This window comes from Mobula hypostoma, chromosome 21 (genome assembly GCF_963921235.1).
Source record: "Mobula hypostoma chromosome 21, sMobHyp1.1, whole genome shotgun sequence".
Lineage (NCBI taxonomy): Eukaryota > Metazoa > Chordata > Chondrichthyes > Myliobatiformes > Myliobatidae > Mobula > Mobula hypostoma.
In genome coordinates this window covers 6,644,727-6,664,585 of record NC_086117.1, presented here as the reverse complement: position 1 = coordinate 6,664,585, position 19,859 = coordinate 6,644,727, and the positions used below count along the sequence as shown (strand labels likewise).

The window sequence follows — 19,859 nt, the reverse complement described above, 5'->3', positions numbered from 1 at the left end:
CCTTCTTCATCCTGGTCCAATGGGACATTTTGTAACGACTCCATTATCTCCAGATATTTGAAGTTATTCCACTCAAGTTTTTCTCCTGTTAGGAGTTTGTACTGTGTGGGTTTCCTCCCAGTGCTCTGGGATCCTCCCACTGTCCACAAATGTAGGTTAATTGGTCATTGTAGATTGTCCCATGATTAGACTAAGATTAGATTGTGGGATTGCTGGGAGTGTGGCTCGAAGGCCTGCTAGGACCTATTCCATGGTGTATCTCAATAAATAAACAGAAGTTGGCTAAGAGACTAGAATTAGGGGTCTTAGGCTAAGAGTGAAAGGTGAGGTATCTAAGAGGAACCTGAGGGGGATGTTGTGCCAACCTTTTAACCTACTCCAAGATCAATCTAACCCTTCCCTCCCACACAGCCCTACATTTTTTTATCATCAATGTGCCTATCTAAAGTCTCTTAAATATCCCTAATGTATCTGCTCCTACCATCACCCCTGGCACCACATTGCATGTATTTATAAGTCTCTGTGTAAAAACCTTGAAACGCATATCTCTGCTCCACTCTCCTTAAGCAGATGTCCTCTAGTAATCGTCATTCCCACCCTCAGTAAAAGGTGCTGGCTGCCACCTTGACCTGTGTTTCTTACCATTTTGTACACCTCTATCAAGTCACCTCTCATCCTCCTTCACTGCAAAGAGAAAAGTCCTCGCTCGCTCAAGCATGGACAGAGTGGATGTGACAAAGTTGTTTCCCATGATGGGGGAGTCTAGTACCAGAGGGAATGATTTAAGGATTGAAGGGCGCCCATTCAGAACAGAAATGCAAAGAAATTTTTTTAGTCAGAGGGTGTGAATCTATGGAATTTGTTGCCACAGGCAGCAGTGGAGACCAAGTCATTGGGTGCATTTAAGGCAGAGATTGATAGGTATCTGAGTAGCCAGGGCGTCAAAGGTTATGGTGAGAAGGCAGGGGAGTGGGACTAAATGGGAGAATGGATCAGCTCATGATAAAATGGCGGAGCATACTCGATGGGCCGAATGGCCGACTTCTGCTCCTTTGTCTTGTGGTCTTACCTCATGTGACACAGCCTCTAATCAGGGCAGCATCCTGGTAAATCTCCTCTGCACCCTCTCTAAAGCTTCCACATCCTTCCTACAATGACACGCGCAGAGATGAACTGGAGCTGGATGCAACAACAAAATGGGTCTCCACCTCCAGTCTTTGGCCTGGACTCTCAGACATCGTGCCTCTGAACACCAGACATGCCGACCCAGTGGCTTCATGCTTCTTGCTTCTACCTGCAGACTCGCTAAGGCGGAGGACAGCAGAGGCAGAGCGAAAGCAATTCACATACCCACCTTAACCCAGCCGAGGTTTTAACCAGGCTGCAAAGAGTTCAAAGTTCAATGTAAATTTACCACCTACAACCCTGAGATTCATTTTCTTGTGGGCAGTTGCAGTAAAGACAAATGAACAACAACAAAAAATCAAGCAAAATAACAATAATTAATAAATAAACAATAAATATTGAGAACATGAGATGAGGAGTCCTTGAAAGTGAGTCCATAGGTTGTGGGAACAATTCAGTGTTGGAGTGAGTGAAGTTGTCCCCTCTGGTTCAAGAGCCAGATGGTTGAGGGGTAATAACTGTTCCTGAACCTGGTGGTGTGGGTCCTGAGGCTCCTGTACCTTTCTCCTGATGATAGCAGTGAGGCGAGACCATGGCCTGGATGGTGAGGAGGTGCTCTACCTGTGATGGAATGGGCCGTATCCACTACTTTCTGTAGAGTTAAGGCTATAAAACAGTATTTTTGTCAGGTAGACTACAGTCAGGTGAAAGCGTGATACTCTCCAGAGGAGGCAGGGATGAGGGTTCTGAGGAAGGAACTCAGATCTGAAACAGTAATGCTGTTTCTCTCCCCACAGATGCTGCCCGACCTGCTGAACATTTCCACCATTTTCTCTTCCTATGTTAGTTTTAACAGCATCGTCAGGTTTTGGTTTTATTTAGGGTGTTAGTGTGTAACTTGTTGCAGAATTCTGGCTTCTGGTCGCTCGCTGAATGCACCCGCTTCGGAAAACAACTCAAATGCAACCAACTGAAGTGGGTTAAATTTTTGCCAGAATATCCGCGTCAGCCCGGCATGCGCGGACTAGTGAATAATAGGGGTGCAGCGGCTATGATTAATTTTTGTGTCAGTGATTTATCATTGGGCAGCACTAATTTTTGGTTGATTTATTGTTGGGACCCATTGTGTTTACCCTCTCCCCTACTGCTGTGCTGTGTTCAGCAACTATGTCTCCCACTCTCCGTTGTACTGTCAGAATATTCAGCTTCCAGAGATTGGGACATTGAGGGAGCAGGAGACCATTGCTACACCCTGAAAGGGGAAGTAAGAAATGTCTTTGTTTTCTGTTACCCATTTAGAATTATTAACCATTTCATTGTGCAATTGCCGTTTTGGACTGATAATGGGTTATTTGCTAGTTTAAAGGCTTCTTTCCGGCTGATAAGAGTCACATTAAACCCATTCACCTGCCCACGCCTGCAAGATTAAGCAAACCAAGCACTCACAGACAGGTCAAACTGGTTTAGTTTAGTGATTTGTCTCCTGCTGCCTGCTTTAAAAACACATACTTAGCTGTCAACCTTTAACTTACCACACACTCTTCTAACTTTGAACAGAGACACATGAGATCTGGGTTAACACACACAGAAAGCCGGGGGATATTTGTGGTCGGGCAGCATGTATGGAGCAAAATAGACTTTTGACTTTCAGGGTGAAAGCCCTCAACACTAGGGGGCACGGTAGTGGTTAGTGCAAACGGTTTACAGCGCCAGTGGTAACTGACTGGGGCTCGATTCCTGCTGCCGCCTGCAAGGAGTTTGTACTTTCTCCCTGTGACCACGTTTCTTCCCACGTTCCGAAGGGATTAGCAAGTTGTGGGGAAGCTGTGCTGGGGCTAGAAATGCGGCAATACTTGCAGGATACCTCAGCACATCCGTGATGCAATCAGAATCAGATCTATATCACCCGTATACGTCGTGAAATTTATTTTGCAACAGCATTACATTGCAAAACATAATAATAAAAACTATAAATTACCGTAAGAAATATATATATATATATATATAATTTAATTTAATAAGTAGTACAAAAAGAGAGGAAAAGTAGTGAGATAGTGTTCATGGTTTCATTGTCCATTCAGAAATCTGCTGGCAGAGGGGAAGAAGCTGTTCCTGAAACGTTGAGAGTGTGTCTTCAGACTCCTGTACCTCCTCCTTGATGGTAGCAATGAGAAGAGGGCAGTCCTGGGTGATGGGGGTTCTTCATGGTGGCACACATTTCATTGTATGCTTTGATGTTTTGAGGTACACATGAAAAATAAAGCTAATCTTAATAATGACTGGATAAAAAGAGGGGAGATTGCCAATGTGAATAGGTGCAGGAAGGGGAACTCTGAACTTTGGACAGATTTACAGTAAGACTACTCAGTCCAAGGTGCGTGCACAGTTGTAGTTGTTTCATATGGCAGGTGTTTTTCTCTTCACACTTGTAATTGGCTTTTGTCAAGCCACTGCTCCAGCTCGTGGCCACATCGGTGAACCGCGGTAAAGCCATCTCAGATCTTAGTGAGAGGGTGCGCTTGGATCAGGTGGAGGAAGCCCTGGGGTGGGGCACCACAGGGGCAAGCTGGGGTTAATATACGGCAGAGTTGGCTTGACTTATGATGAAGTGTGGCTCAGGAGCTGGGGTTGGATCAGGTTTCGCCTGGCCACTCGTCCACAGCCGCTCCCACATGGGTGGCCCTGAGCAGATGAAGTCCTTGAAGCACGCAAGCCTCCACGCGGAGGCAACGTGTTGCTCCAGGTCGTGGAAGGCATACACAGTCAAGGTGGTGACACGATCACTGAACTTACTCTTACGTGACGATGATTTAATAAATCAGGTTTTAGCCTGCGATACATTGTGAGTAAATCGCCTGTCAGGCAGATGATAAAGTGTAGAGTCAAAAGTCTCTGGAGCTGGCTGCCACTTTAAACTTTACCCCGAGTGTAGAATGTAGAACACGACAGCACAGTTCAGGCCCTTCGGCCCACAATGATGTGCTAACCTTTATAATCCTACTCCAAGATCAATCTGATCCTTCCTTCCCCTCTAACCCTCCACTTTTCTTCCATTCACGTGCCTATCGAAGGGCCTCTGATGTATTTGACTCTGCCACCAACCCGGCAGCATGTTCCACACACCCACCACTCCTGCATAAAAAAACTCTACCTCTGGCATCCCCTGTACATTACTCCCAACAGCCTAAAAAATTGTCCCCTTGCATCAGCCATTTCTGTGCTGGCGAAATCCTCTGGCTGTCCTGTCTATCTATGTCTCTTATCATCTTATCCTCAGCCAAGTCACCTCTCAAGATTCGAGAGCGTGTCTTATGAGGAAAGGGTGAGTGAGCTAGGGCTTTTCTCTTTGGAGGGAAGGTGGATGACAGGTGATTTGACAGAGGTGCAGAAGATGATAAGACACATTGACAGAGTGGACACCCAGAGACTTTTTCCCAGGGTAGAAATGGCTAATACGAGAGGGCATAATTTTAAGTGGGTGGTGGGGGTGAGTGGAGATACGTCTCTACTAAAGGAGGTGTAAGGTGCTCCTTCCCTCTGCTGGCCTGTAGGTCACCCTTGGACAAGGTGTAGCCCCCCCAAACCCCGATCAGGGTCACAGGAACCCATGGGAGCAGGTGGTGGACGGTCGTATGAGCAGATGGTGCACATCACAAGTCCTGGCTATGCGACCACTGATGCCAGCGGGACAATCTCTGAAAAGTATTGATACTGGCTGGGGTGACATGTCTTGTAAAGACACTACCCAGAAGGAGGCAATGGCAAACCACTTCTGTAGAAAAATTTGCCAAGAACAATCATGGTCAAAGACCACGAACACTCACATGGCACGTGGCGATGATCATGATGATAATTTTAAGGTGATTGAAGGAAAGTCTTTTTTACACAGAGAGTGGTGAGTGCATGCAGAACACTTGCAGAGGTGTAGAAGCAGATAGATTAGGGGCAGTTAAAGGTCTGTTAGCCAGGATAATAGAAAAATGGAGGGTTAGAGGGGAAGGAAGGATCAGATTGATCTTGAACTAGGGTTATATAGGTTAGCACAGCATTGTGGGCCGAAGGGCCTGAACTGTGCTGTCGTGTTCTACATTCTACACTCGGGGTAAAGTTTAAGGTGGCTGCCAGCTCCAGAGACTTCTGACTCTGCACTTAATAATCTGCCTGACAGATGACTGTAACGACAATGTACCGCAGGGTAACGACCCAAGCTCTGTAACCCAAGAACTCCATCGGACCACAGCTCCAAGCCCCGCCCCCACAGCAGTTGGGGCTGCACTCCCTCAGCTGTCCTGGCATGCCAAACAACTCACCTCCCGAAAGGAGGCTCCAAGTCCCCTAGCTCCCCTTCCAACAGCAAACTCAGTGACCAGCAGAACCAACAGTTCCGAACTTTGGATTACAACCAGACCTCATTTCTTTCTCTCCTTTCCTGATTCTGGTTTGGAATCAGAATCGGTTTTAATATCACCAGAATAGGTTGTGAAATTTGTCGCTGGCAGCCCATTCCACACACTCACCACTCTCTGTGTCAAAAAACTTAACCCTGACATCTCCTCTATACCTACTTCCAAGCACCTTAAAACTGCTTTTTCGTGTTAACCATTTCAGCCCCGGGGAAAAAGCCTCTGACTATCCACACGATCAATGCCTCTCATCATCTTGTACAGCTCTATCAGCTCACCTCTCATCCTCCGTCGCTCCAAGGAGAAAAAGCCAAGTTCACTCAACCTATTCTCATGAGGCATGCTCCCCAATCCAGGCAAAATCCTTGTAAATCTCCTTTGCACCCTTCCTATAGTTTCCACATCCTTCCTGTAGTGATGTGACCAGAACTGAGCACAGTACTCCAAGTGGGGTCTGACCAGGGTCCTATATAGCTGTAACATTACCTCTCAGCTCTTGAACTCAATCCCACGGTTGATGAAGGCCAATACACTGTATGCTTTCTTAACCACACAGTCAATCTGCACAGCAGCTTTGAGTGTCCTATGGACTCGGACCCCAAGATCCCTCTGATCCTCCACACTGCCAAGGGTCTTACCATTAATACTATATTCTGCCATCATATTTGACCTATCAAAATAAACCACCTCACACTTATCTGTGTTGAACTCCATCTGCCACTTCTCAGCCCAGTTTTGCATCCTATCAATGTCCCGGTGTAACCTCTGACAGCCCTCCACATTATCCACAACACCCCCAACCTTTGTGCATCAGCAAATTTACGAACCCATCCCTCCACTTCCTCATCAAGGTCATTTTTAAAAATCACGACGAGAAGGGATCCCAGAACAGATCCCTGAGGCACACCACTGGTCACCGACCTCCATGCAGAATATGACCCGTCCACAACCACCCTTTGCCTTCTGTGAGCAAGCCAGTTCTGGATCCACAAAGCAATGTCCCCTTGGATCCCATGCCTCCTTACTTTCTCAATAAGCCTGGCATGGGGTACCTTGTCAAATGCCTTGCTGAAATCCATACACACTACATCTACTGCTCTACTTAGAATATCCAAAAAAATATATATCTTATTATGTTATTTATATAATTTATGATTTTAATTCATATATAAATAATTAGAGCAAAAAGAGAGTTTAAAAAGGAAAAGATAGCGAGGTAGAAGAACATAGAACAACAGAAAGCCTACAACACAATACAGGCCCTTCGGAAAAAATAGCAAGGTAGTGTTCATGGTTTCATTGTCCATTCGGAAATCTGATGGTGGAGGGGAAGACAGTGTTCCTGAAACATTGAATGTGTGTCTTCAGGCTCCTATACCTCCTCCTTGAATGTGAGAATGAGAAGGGCCGTGTCCTGGGTGATGGGGGTCCTGAATGATGCCAACTTCACCTTTCGAAGATGTCCTGAGTGTTGGGAGGGCCAGTGCCCATGATGGAGCTTGCAACCTTCTGCAGTTTTTTCCGATCTTGCGCAGTGGCCCCTCCGTACCTGACAATCATACAACCAGTCAGAATTCTCTTCGCAGTACACCCGTGGAAATTTGCAAGAGTCTTTGGTGACATACCAAATCCCCACAAACTCCGAATGAAGTTTAGCTGCTGTCGTGCCTTCTTTGTAGTTTCAGGGAGGGGTAAAGGAGATGGTGGCGATCAGAGGGTGATGTCTAGGTATCCAGGGTGACGTGGTAGCATCGTGGTTGGTGTAACGCTTTGCAGCACCAGCTACTGGGGGCCAATTCCCGCCACTGTCTGTAGGGAATCCATACGTTCTTCCTGTGACCACAGATGTTTCCTCCAGGTGCTTCCCTTCCTTCCCATATTCCAAGGATGTATGGTTTAGGTTCAGTGAGTTGTGGACATTCAATATTGGCGCCAGAGGCATGGGGCACTTACGGGCTGCCCCCAGCACAACCCTCTCACACTGCACGTTGGTCGTTGACACAATGACACAGTGCGCTGTACGCTTCGACGATTCAATGTACATGTGACAAATAAAGCTAATCTTTAATCTTTCGATCCCCACTACAGCATGACCACCAGAGACAGAGCTGAGGTCGCCACGTGTCAGTGCCCCAGGGAGGTAGGAAACCCATCCGCCAGCCATGTCCAAGCCCAACGAGACTGAACGTGGATAGACTTCCCCTGTTCTTGGAGTGCAGAGGCTCGTTGTTGTAAAATAAAAGTTAATCAAGCCAGAACAGCAGCCGCCACAAGAGATCATTGTCTACTGGAACAGGGTGAGTGATTAGATCAGCGGAAATCGCTGGTCCCTGCAGGATCTGTGAAGGGACCATCAGGCCCACTGAAGCCGCGCTCTCCCAGGCTGAGCAGCTTCTGTCTCAGGAGTACGGCTTGCCACAGCCAGCCTGATCAGGAGCAGCTGTGTGTGACGATCAGGCACCGCACTGATTGCTTAATCTTATATTGCTGAGAGTTCTCATGGTGTGCCTAAATTGTGCTTGGCACTTTTCCATCTGTCGTAGCTTTCAAACATCCTTCTAGATGTTTCCACTAACCCTCGTTCTTTGTCTGATGCCAGTATAAGATCTGCCGAGACAAAAGTCCAGCTTCCAAAGTAAAGAAACCTGACACTTTGGCTGAGAGTTCACTCTGTTAATTCCTGAGATACGAAGCTTGTCTGATCATGAGTGGGTAAAGAAATTAGATCCTTTTGCAGGGGAGAAGAATGAAGAGTAATCTCACTGGTAGCACACACAAAATGCCGGAGAAATTCAACAAGTTGGGAAGCATCTATTCAAGTTCAAGTTGAATTGTCATTCAACTATACACAAAAGCTAAATGAAATATCGTTCCTCCAGAGCCAAGGTGGAAAGTACAATACATACGGCACATACAGTTATATTAGCACACATAGTCACAGAATTGTATTAGCAAAGTCTACGTGTGGTACTGCCTGAAGACTGATGGAGCATGGGAAGTTGTTTTGGAGCCACATTTCTGCAAGAACAAGCACGCAGCAGTTCCTCATCTCTCACTGGGTCAGCTGCAGATGAAGGCAATCCAGCCTGTCTTCCGGGAAGCGGACGCCAGAGACAGGCACCAATGGGAGAGCTGGCCTGCAGGTTTCAGCACAGTGCCCCCGCCTAGCCTCTCTTTTCTTTCACACCGTCTCTGCTGCCTCCTCCCTTGGTAGCCGTAACCAGCAATGCTGCAGCGCGTGGGCCTGGTCCTCTGGCACGGATTCAAGCGCGACTCTACTTTGTCCCACACCACCTCGACCAACTCCTCCCCTGCGTGGCTGTAACAGGCAACGCTGCATTGTAAGGGCCTGGTCTGCCCAACAACCAAGGACACACAGCTCCCCCAGTGTCCGTCTCACCAATTAACCAATAACTATGCTTCGAGCGTTTTGTGTTACCAAATATCCAACAGGGTCTTGCGATCACAAGAAAAATATTTATGACAAACAATTGCACCTTTTGTTGGACCTGGAGATGCATCTGTGACCAAGTGTGCCACTATCCTTCTGGGCACAATCGATCATAAGTTGATAGGCTTGTTGAGAAGGCATATAGTGTGTTAGCCTACATTATTGGGGGATTGAGTTCACAAGCCGTGAGGTAAAGTTTCAGCTCCATAAAGCGCTTAGAAGATGACATTTAGAAATTTGTGTCCAGTTTCAGTCACCTCATTATGAGACCGATGAGGAAGCTTTAGAGAGGGTGCAGAGGAGACTTACCAGGATACTGCCTGGACTAGAGAGCATGTCTTATGAGGAGAGGTTGAGCAAGTTAGGGCTTGTCTTTTTGGAGAGAAGGAGGATGAGAGGTAACTTGCTAGAGGTGTACAAGATGATAACTGGCATTGGTAGAGTAGACAGTTAAAGACTTTTTCCCAGGGCAGAAAATATTTCCATAACAAGATCCCACAAACAATAAAGGTGGAAATAACCAGATGGTTATCTCTGACGCAAATAATGACTCCAGGGATAACAACGCTGTTTTCGCTTACAATATTCATGGGAGATGCAGACTTGCTTAATCTAAAGAGGTGAACCTTCAAGTTGCTAACTATCAGAGGGACTTTCACGCAGTCGAATATTGGGACAAACAGCATGGTAGCATAGCGGTTAGTGTAGCGCTTTGTGGCACCAGCGATTCGGGTTCAATTCCCGCCACTGTCACGGGAGTTTGCGATCACAAGTGTTTCCTCCAGGATCTCCGGAAACCTCCCACATGCCAAAGACGTAGGGGTATCAGGTTAATTGGTCACATGGGTATAACTGGATGGTGCGGGCTCGTTGGGCCAGAAGGGCCTGATACCCTGCTATATCTGTAAATAAAATAAAAACTAAAACTTCACTGAGGAGGGTCGAAACCACAAGGTATTGGTATTAGCTGGGCACTCAGCCGCAAGTAACAGCTACATTGTCTATTTTTTTTATCAAAATAAACTTTATTCACAACTTTAAAACAAAAACAAAAAATAATCTGTGCAATGCCTTTTCATTATTTACGTTCATGGCCAATGCTTTTAGCGCTATTCTATTATGTTCCTATATATCGATAGTACTGCCACCTCTCACGTGGTCTTCCAGGGTGGTATTTTACTATAATAATTGAGGGGCTTCCTCGCCCAAACCCGCCCCTCCTTCTCCAGTACCAGTAGAACTCTACATCGTGGTCCTTGCCCACCAAGCCCTTGCAGAGTGCACCGAGCTTCTGTGCATCACTCAGCACGTACTCCTGTAGTCTGGAATGTACCACTTGGCAGCATTCCACCAAGGACATCACGATGTGCTGGTAGACCAACAAGTTTCGAGCACCTTTCACCCGAGCTGATGATCTGCCAGCAGCGCTTGAAGTTTGTCTCCGTGTGTGTGTGTGTCCCTGCGAACAGCGGTAGATCAGAGAGTTCAGCGTCATGACACAGGCTCTTGCATCGATCCCCCCGCCCTCTTCGCAAACCCATGGTCCGCAAAGAGGTAGGTTGTCAAGTCCATTGAAAAGACGCTGGCCGGGGTACAGCTTAGCCTCTAGTCAAACCTCTGGCTGTTTGTAGAGTGACTTCCCCATTTATAGAGGGGTAGTGGGTGAGGACTAGATAAAAACTCAAACTCAAGGATGTCTGCAGATGCTGGAAATCCAGAGCAACTCACACTAAATGCTGGAGGAGCTGAGCAGGTTAGGCAGTGTCTATGGAAAAGAGTAAACAATCAAAAAGACCCTTCTTCAGGACTAGATAAAGTTGCATTTGGCATGTAAAAAATTAGCAAAGGACAATTGAGAATCAGAATCAGGTCTAATATCATCATGAAACTTGTTGACTTGTGGCATCAGTACATTGCAACGCATAATAATAGAAATCAATCAATTACAATAACAAATATGTACCGTATAAAAAGTTAAATTAATTAAGTAGTGCAAAAAGTGAGTGAAATCACAGGAATGAAGGGTCTTCAAATGAAGCAAGCTAAAATTCGGTTCAGTTATTTTGCAAAATACCACAGCTTTCTAACACCCAAAATTCCCCGGCATGTGGCTGGGAGTAACAACGGCTTCTTTAGCCCAGATCTGCAATGGTACAGGTCTCACCTCTCACAGTGATAAAGAAGGAATTCCACTCATCGCCAAGTGTTAACATTGGATGCATTCAACATTCTTAAGTGCAGAGCAGGCTAGAGACCCGTCGTAACAGTGAACGGTTTTGTGTGGAAAGAGTAAAGCATGTGTTTGTTATAAAAGGCGAAGAAAACAGCAGACCTACCACAACCTGTCGCCTGCGTCTGGCAGAGGCACTGCCTGGCAGATTCTGGGAAACTGGTTCGGCAAACTAGAGCACGCTGGAAATTTTTTTCTTGCAAACCGACCTGCCTTTATGCTGCGTGAAAAATCCGTTCACTCTCTCAGGCTGATTCAGCTTACATGCCACGCAAGCTCTCCCAGAAGGAAGAGTACGGCTTTTTTTCTCTCTCTCTCTCTCTTGGAGGGGAAGAGAAACTGACTTTGCAAAGAGAGCAAGTGAGGCTTTCTCGAGTTCCCCTACTGCCGGCCTTCTAGCCTTAGGCACCAGGACACAGACAGTGAGCTGGGAAGGCTTTCACTCTGGGGCCAGATGTTGGCCATACTGAGGGGAAGGGGGTGGGCTTTGAGAAGCAGATGGTGGACGGGGAGGAGGTGGGGGGGGGGAAGGGTTGGGTGGGAGAAGAAAATGAAACTTCCAGCCAAAGAGCAGATAAACGAAACCTTGTACTACGAAAGAATGCAGGAGACATTTCTCTGAATCACGTGCTGTGCTGGCTCATGTTTCGCTCTAATTGAAACCAGATTAGCCGGCAATTACAAACTCCCTCCTTCTTCTGCTCTCTCGCTCTCTCTCTCTCACTCACCATCCCAAAACGCTGCGAATTCCACTGGCACTCATCCCTCGCCTTCTGTCCGTCAGCGGCTTGGCTACCATGTCCTTGACATTCACCACCCAGATGTTCAGATTCAGAATTATTTATCATGGACATCAAAACACGCAGTGAAATGTGCCCTTCGCATTACCAACCGACACAACCTAAGAATGTGCTGGGGGCAGCCCACAGGCATTGCCAAACACTCCAGTGCCAACAAAGCATGCCAACCATGTTGGGCAGAGCAATACAAGCAAGAGAAAGACAAACAGTAATAAGAAACCAAGCTGCTTTCGATCCCACCCAACCACGCACACACAGAGAGACCTCCTCCCACCCTATGGATGCCTCAGTTATTGGTATTGGTCCATGGCATAAAACAGGTTGGGAACCCCTGGTTTAGACAGCTATTGGCCAAAGACAGAACTAGCTCAGGTATACAGCTTGGTCTGCATGGACAAGATGGGCCGAAGGGCCTCCTTCTGTGCCGTGTTAGCTCTATGACTCTACAATCTCCCATCCACCTGTACAGGAGGGGCGACCTATGGCAGTCAGTTCACCTACTGACCCACACGTCTTTGGGATGTAGAAGGAAAGCGGAGCATCCAGGCTAAACCCACTCAGTCACAGGAAGAGCATGCAAACTCCACACAGACAGCACCCGGGGTCTGGATCGAACCTGGAGCTGAGAGGTGGTGACTAACTCTATTTATTTAGAGATACAAAGGCAGACCTTTGAGCCGCGCTACCCAGCAACCTACCGATTTAACTCCAGCCTAATCGCAGACAAGGACCAATGAACCTACTCACTGGTACATCTTCAGACTGTGGGAGGAAACCCAAGTGTTCATGGGGAGTTTGTACAGACTCCTTACAGAGGACATTGGAAGTGAACTCTGAACGCCAATACCCCGAGCTGTGATAGCATTGCGCTAACCGCTATGTTACCGTGGCACCCTTTACCGGTGTCACCACGCTGCCGCCTTCGCAAAGCTCAGAGTACCTCTGACATCCACCCTATACGTTCGTCCAACCACATTAAAATGATGCCAAGGGTTGTTGGTAGATACCACCAGGTTCACTGGGTTCCTACACCACCAGGTTCAGGGACAGTTATTACCCCTCAACCATCAGGCTCCTGAATCAATCACCAAAATTCTGAACTGATTCCACAACCTACAGGCTCATTTTCAGGGACTCTTTACAACTCATGTTCTCAGAATTATAAACACAAGAGAATCTGGGAATGCTGGAAATCCAGAGTTACACAGAGAAAATGCTGCAGGAACTCAACAAGTCGGGCAGCATCTGTGGATAGCAGCATCCATCATCAGAAGCCCTCACCACCAAGACGTGCTCTTTTCTCACTGCTGCTGTTAGGTAGAAGGTACAAGAGCTTCAGGACTCGCACCACCAGGTTCAAAAACAGTTATTACCCTTCAATCATCAGGCTCTTGAACAAAGAGGGATAACTACACACACTTGCCCACCCATTGAGATGTTCCCACAACCAACGATATCACTTTAAGGACTCTATTATTCGATTTCATGTCTCACAATTTATTGCTATTTATTTATATTTGCATTTGCAGAGTTTGTTGCCTTAGGTACTCTGGTTTATCTTTCATTGTTCCTGTTATAGTTACTATTCTATATATTTGCTGAGTATGTCCACAGGGAAATGAATCTCAGAGTTGTATATGGTGACATATATGTACTCTGATAATACAATTTACTTTGAACTTTGAACTTTGGAAAGGAATAAAGTGTCGACATTTTGGGTCTGATGAAGCGTTTGACCCAAAGCATCAACTGGTTATTCTCTCCATAGATTCTGCCTGACCTGCTGAATTCCTCCTGTATATTATGTGTTTACTCGACCCAGTTCCTCCAGTGTTGTCTGTGTGTACTCGACCCAGTTCCTCCAGTGTTGTCTGTGTGTACTCGACAGAGTCCCTTCAGTGTTGTCCGTGTGTACTCGACAGAGTTCCTCCAGTGTGGTCCGTGTGTACTCGACAGAGTTCCTCCAGTGTGGTCCGTGTGTACTCGACAGAGTTCCTCCAGTGTTGTCTCTGTGTACTCGACAGAGTTCCTCCAGTGTTGTCCGTGTGTACTCGACAGAGTTCCTCCAGTGTTGTCTGTGTGTACTCGACAGAGTTCCTCCAGTGTGGTCCGTGTGTACTTCACAGAGTTCCTCCAGTGTGGTCCGTGTGTACTCGACAGAGTTCCTCCAGTGTTGTCCGTGTGTACTCGACAGAGTTCCTCCAGTGTTGTCTGTGTGTACTCGCCAGAGTTCCTCCAGTGTTGTCCATGTGTACTCGACAGAGTTCCTCCAGTGTTGTTTGTGTGTACTCGACAGAGTTCCTCCAGTGTTGTCCGTGTGTACTCGACAGAGTTCCTCCAGTGTTGTCCGTGTGTACTCGACAGAGTCCCTCCAGTGTTGTCTGTGTGTACTCGACAGAGTTCCTCCAGTGTTGTCCGTGTGTACTCGACAGAGTTCCTCCAGTGTTGTCTGTGTGTACTCGACAGAGTTCCTCCAGTGTTGTCTGTGTGTACTCAGCAGAGTTCCTCCAGTGTTGTCTGTGTGTACTCGACAGAGTTCCTCCAGTGTTGTTTGTGTGTATTCAGAAGACTAACACTCTCCTCACTGGTGTACTTAAGCAAGCCATGACAGATATGGAAAACAGACATTCATGAATCATTGAAGACTGACACTCAGTCACTTACAAGCTTAACTGCAAGGCTGAAAGATTTTGATTAAGCAAAAGCAGGCTGGTGCATGTGTCTCCCACTCTGTCTTCAAGTCTGGTTTAAATCCTGAATCTCCTTACCCAACAATGCTTGGGAATGAGGGGGTTGGCTGGGGCTCACCACCTCCTGAAACCTAAATCCTTATCCCTGCGAGTGGCCAAAGTGCTACCCCTACCCACTCACCTCCTCCATCACCTCCATTCGGGGTCTTGAGCAGTCCTTCCAGGTGAGGCAACACTTCACCTGTCAAGCATTGAGGTCGTCTACTGTATCTGGTGCCCCAGTATGGCCTTCTCTACATTGGAGAGACCTGACGTAGACTGGGGGACCGCTTTGTCGAACAGCTCTGCTCGTCTGCAAAAAGCAGAATTTCCCAGTGGCCAACTATTTCAATTCCTGTCCCCATTCCCATTCCGAAATGTTGGTCCCTGGCCTCCTCTACAGCCATGATGAGGCCACTCTCAGGGTGGAGGAGTAACACCTCAAATTCCATCTGGATAGCCTCCAACCTGACGGCACGAACATCGATTTCTCCAACTTCCGGTAATTTATTTCCCCTTCCCCCTTCTCCTATTCCTCTTCTTCAGTTCTCCACTATGGCCTCTTACCTCATCTCCTCACCTGCCTATCACCTCCCCATCGGTACCTCTCCTCCCTCCCTTTCTCCCAATATCCACTCTCTATCCTATTGGATTCCAGCTTTTCCAGCCCTTTGCCTCCTCCACCTGTCATGTCCCAGTTTCTCCCTCCCCCACCCTCTTACTGGCTGCATCTATCACCTTCTAGCCTATCTAGCTCTCCCTCCTCCCACCTTCTTATTCTGACTTCTTCCCCCTTCCCTTCCAGTCCTGGTGAAGGGTCACGGCCTAAAACATTGTCTGTTCATTCATTTCCATAGATGTTGACTTACTGGAGTTCTTTGAGGATATAACGAGCGCAGTGCATAGAGAGGAACAGATGGACGTTATTTACTTAGGTTTCCAGAAGGCGTTTGATAAGTTGCCATATAAAAGACTTATCCATAAGATAAAGATGCATAGAGTTGGGGGTGATGTATCATCATGGATAGAAAATTGGTTAATTAATAAAAAGCATAGAGTTGGAATACATGGGTGTTACTCTGGTTGGCAATCAGTGGTGAGCGGTGTGCCACAGGGGTCGGTGCTGGGCCCGAAAATGTTCACGATTTACATTAACGATCTGGAAGAGGGGATCGAGTGTAGTGTATCTAAGTTTACCGGTGACACTAAATTGAGCAGAAAAGCAAATTGTGCAGAAGATACGGAGAGTCTGCAGAGAGCTATAGATAGGTTAAGTGAGTGGGCAAGGGTCTGGCAGATGGAGTACAACGCTGGTAAATGCGAGGTCATCCACTTTGGAAGGAAAAATAAAAGAGCAGATTATTATTTAAATATTTAAAAATTACAGGATGCTGCTGTGCAGAAGGACTTGAGAGTGCTTGTGCATGAATCATGAAAGATTAGTGTGCAGGTGCAGCAGGCTATCAAGAAGGCAAATGGAATGTTGGCCTTCATTGCTAGAGGGATTGAAATTACAAGCAGGGAGGTTATGCTGCAACCGTACAGGGTACTGGTGAGGCCACATCTGGAGTACTGCGTGCAGTTCTGGTCTCCTTACTTGAGGAAGGATATACTGGGTTTGGAGGTGGTGCAGAGGAGGTTCACCAGGTTGATTCCAGAGATGAGGGGGTTAGACTATGAGGAGAGATTGAATTGCCTCGGATGGTACTGACAGGAATTTAGAAAAATGAGGGGAGATCTTATAAAAATATATAAAATTATGAAAGGAATGGATAAGATAAAGGCAGGAAAGTTGTTTCCACTGGTAGATGAGACTAGAACTAGGGGGCATCACCCCTCAAGATTTGGAGGAGCAGATTTAGGATGGAGATGAGGAGGAACTGTTTTTCCCAGGAAGTGGTGAATCTGTGGAATTCTCTGTCCAATAAAGTAGTGGAGGCTACCTCAGTAAATATATTTAAAACAAAGTTGGATAGATTTTTGTGTAGTAGGGGAATTAATGGTTCTGGGGAAAAGACAGGTAGGTGGAGATTAGTCCATGGTCAGATCAACCACGATCTTATTGGATCATGGAGCGGGCTCGACAGGCCAAATGTCCTGTTTCTGCTCCTATTTATTATGTTCTCATGTTCTTATGACCTGCTAAACTTCCTGAGCACTTTGTGTGTGTCGCTCCTAAGTTCTGGAACTGCCTTACCGACAGCACTTGGGAATGCAGGTGAGTTCATCATGGGCAGTTAAGTTTGATCAATAAATTCCCAGACCTTGTGATACCAGCAGGCTCAAGGCCAGCTTCTACCCGCTGTTGTATGACTAATAAATCGTTCCAAGAAGAGTAGGCACATGGAGTGTCTAAGGATCATTTGAAGTTCAGAGTGTAAGGGAATACTGGGACTCCCTTGGAAGGGGGCAAGGATTCTGCGAGTTGTGTTTGGTTTTCCAATGTCTATCGATGAGGGAAATACCACAGGTGTACTCAGAACTCTTCTGGAAGTTTTTTTCCGGAACAGTTCCGTGGACCGAGGTTAGACAGCGAGAAGCATCAAGTGTTACTGGTATTGGCATATTATTGTGACAAGTACCAAGATACAGTGAAAAGCTTGTCCTGCTTATGTAGATTACTACACAGCGCATTGAAATGGAATGAGGTAAAACAATAACAATCAAGTTCAAGTTTATGATCATTCAACCGTATACACGTATATCATCAATAGAAACAACGTTCCTCTTGACCAAGGTACACAACACAGAACCTATAACTCACACACACACAAACACATAAAGTAATTTTACCACAAATAAATGAACAAATAACAATGCAGAATAAAGTGTAAAAGCTACTCAAAAAAGTGCATTGCAAGTAAACAATAAAGTGAAATATAACAGGGTGTATCGTGAGGACAGGAATCTATCCTATCCTATAGGAGGTCACTTCAATTGTCTAATAACGGTGGAATAGAAGCTGTCCTTGAGCCTGCTGGTGTGAGATTTCAGGCTTTTGTATCTTCTGCCTCATGGGACAGGGGCGTGGCCGTGGTTAAGGCGTTCGTCTAGTGACCTGAAGGTCGCTAGTTCGAGCCTTGGCTGAGGCAGCGTGTGTGTCCTTGAGCAAGGCACTTAACCACACATTGCTCTGCGACGACACCAGTGCCAAGCTGTATGGGTCCTAATGCCCTTCCCTTGGACAACGTCGGTGGCGTGGAGAAGGGAGACTTGTAGCATGGGCAACTGCTGGTCTTCATTACAACCTTGCCCAGGCCTGCGCCCTGGAAACCCTCCAAGGCGCAAATCCATGGTCTCACGAGACTAACGGATGCCTATGGGAGAGGGGAGAAGAGAGAATGTCCGGGGTGGGTGAGATCTTTGATCATGCTGACCTGTTTTACTGAGGCAGTGAGAAGTGTAGACAGAGTCCATGGAGGGGAGGATGGTTGCTGTGATGTGCTCAACTCTCCGAAGACCATTGCAGTCTCATGTAGAGCAGTTGCTATACCAGAGTCAGGGCAAAACACACAGCTTGGAAAGAGGACTTTCAGACCATGCCTCCATGCCAGCTAGCAAGAACCTACTAATATTACCTATTCCAGTTCCATTGTTAGGCTGAAGCTTAATAAAGCATAGGTTAGTCTGTCATTGGAATATTGTGAGCAGTTTTGGGCCCCTTATCTACAAAAGGATGTACTAGCATTGGAGAGGCTCCAGAGGATGTTCATGGGAATGACCCTGGGAATGAAAGGGTTAACATACGAGAAGTGTTCGATGGCTCCAGGTCTGTACACACTGGATTTCAGTCAATGAGAGGGCACTCATTGAACCCTATTGAATATTGAAAGGTCTAGACAGAGTGGATGCGGAGAGGATGTTTCCTGTAATGGGGGAGTCTAGGACCAGAGGGCACAGCCTCAGAGTACAAGGACGTCCCTGTAGAACGGAGATGAGGAGGAGTTTCTTCGGCCAGGGGGTGGTGAATGTGTGGAATTCATTGCCAGGGACGGCTGCGAAGGTAAGGAAACATTCTTCCCATGTTTAGACAGTTCAAAGATCAGGGCAAATGCATTTAAAGAGAAGGGGCGGAGAAAGCCACCGAGATGTGAGGAGGAGGTTTTCGAACACAGAGAGCGGTGATGAGCTGAAAACACAAGAGATTTGCTGATGCTGGAATCCAAAAATACAATCTGCTGGATGAAGGGCCTTGAACCAGGACATTGACTGTTATCTTCACTCCACGGTTGCTGCCTGATCCACCCAGCTCTTCCAGCAGCTTGCTTTTGTTTTGCTGATGATATGCACCCTCTGCCTGGAGAAGGGTAAGGGGTAGGGGGTGAGGGAGGGGAGGGAGGGGGGAATGTCGACTCAGACCAGGAGAGGCCTGCGTCGGGCATTCTCAAGCCTTACAAGGAGCAGATTTGGAAGTCTGCGTGGGTTTCCACGCCTCGCACACACTCTAGGGCGAGGGGTAGGGGGTGAGGGAGGTGTGGGCATAAACACATTCAGGCAGAACTATGACAGTGAAATAGGATGGACGCTGGAGAGAGGGAATAGTTTGCTGAGTGGTGGGGATAGGACAGGGGTTGACGGGGCTGGGAACTAAAGTGGATTCCTAAAGACATAACAGTTCCGAGGTTCCAGGCATGAGCATAGAACAGTACAGACCTTCAGTACACATATTGTGCCAATCTTTTAACCTACCTGAAGATCAATGTAACCGTTCCCTCCCACATGGTCCCCCACTTTTCTTTCATCCATGTGCCTATCTAAGAGCCTCTGAAATGTCAACAAAAGTTCTCCATTTGTCATTAATATTTTTTATTTATGGCACAGCCCGGATAACAGGGCCTTCCGGCCTGACCTGCCCGTGCTAACCAATTACACCCTTGTCATCAGTTAACTTGCTAACTCGTACGTGTTTGGGACGTGGGAGGAAACTGCAGCGCCCGGAGGAAACCCACACAGTCAAGGAGAGAATGTACAAACTCCTCACAGACAATATCAGCCTCTACCACCACCCTTAGCAGGGCATTCCACCACTCTCAGTGAAAAACCTACCTCTGACATCTCCCCGTACATCCCTCCAATCACCTGAGAATTATTCCCACCCTCTCCATTAGCCAGCTCCATCTA

At 46.9% G+C, this 19,859-nt stretch overlaps 1 protein-coding gene across 3 annotated transcripts in view; it reads right to left on the bottom strand.

Annotated features, from left to right (window-relative positions):
- The window catches only part of LOC134359764 (serine/threonine-protein kinase Nek6-like), a 176,494-nt gene extending 164,786 nt beyond the window's left edge, over positions 1-11,708 (bottom strand). The window contains exon 1 of one of the 3 annotated variants that reach the window (XM_063073375.1): positions 11,316-11,708. The gene's annotated coding sequence lies outside the window, so the exon portion shown is untranslated. Of the gene's footprint in view, positions 1-11,143; positions 11,230-11,315 lie in introns of those variants that run through there. The other 2 variants (XM_063073367.1, XM_063073371.1) reach the window with 2 other exon arrangements.
- Positions 11,709-19,859: the final 8,151 nt, after the last annotated feature.